A 1,006-nucleotide genomic window follows, 5' to 3' on the forward strand; every position below is an offset into this window, starting at 1 on the left:
ATGAGTTAAAAATTGTTCTTTTTCTATACGCAGTTCCTTTCAGTTGAAAGGAACTTTCAGTAGATAATAGAAGAAAATGGATGATATCTGGTATCATTTAATATTGTTTCCGCTATCATTTAGACCTGTTTGTAAAGTGCTAAGTGTCTTTTAATCAGTTAACAGTTGAAGATCCTGTAGCACAACTGAACAATAAGAATAGCTTCTCATGCACATAGAATATCTAACACATCCTTAGTATTCAGGTATTTTCTTGAAACTCAGTCATCAATTTAAAGACAACAAAAATTATTCTAACAAACTGCTTTTCCTATTTCCAGTTACTTTTGATCATTCTTGCACTAATGTCATAAATTACGGTAGCTATGGATTAAATGTAAAAGTAATTTTTCCAGAAAATATTATTTCTTACTATATATTAATTATGAGCGTTCATGAAACAAAATTCAATTGCAATATAAAATTCGATTACAAAATAAATTACGCTTTAGATTTCAATAACTTAAAAACCAGTCCGTTTTCAAATAGCAAATTTTTTGTAGTTTGTACAATAACTAATTATAAAATGCTGCGTAATCGCATAATAATTCATACCAGTCATTACTAATATTTCGCATAATATAGTAGGCATTTTCAAATAAATTTTCTCAGAGCATGATTGTAGAAACATTCTCTGTATATAAATAAGTGAAATGCAAAAATACGTTTTCAAAGACCACTGAGTTTTTAGAAGCCAGGAAACTGAATTAATGAATAATGCTATCACCTAGATTTGAACTCTATATCTTCCGACTGCTAGTCGGGCATACTTACAATTGCACCGCAAAGGCCCTGCGTTAAGCAGGGAGAAATTACATAATATTCTCGCCCATTTAAAGTGCAACTGGAGAGAAAAGGATACAATAGCTACATCCTGGTGGTGATAAATTTTCGAGGTGACAATTTTGGAGGATACTTTAAAGACTATTGTGTTGTTAGAAACCATAAACCTGAAGAAAATAAAAGA

The sequence above is a fragment of the Stegodyphus dumicola genome, chromosome 10 (assembly GCF_044657685.1).
Source record: "Stegodyphus dumicola isolate Sdum_Otavi_A_Nest chromosome 10, ASM4465768v1".
Classification (NCBI taxonomy): Eukaryota; Metazoa; Arthropoda; class Arachnida; order Araneae; family Eresidae; genus Stegodyphus; species Stegodyphus dumicola.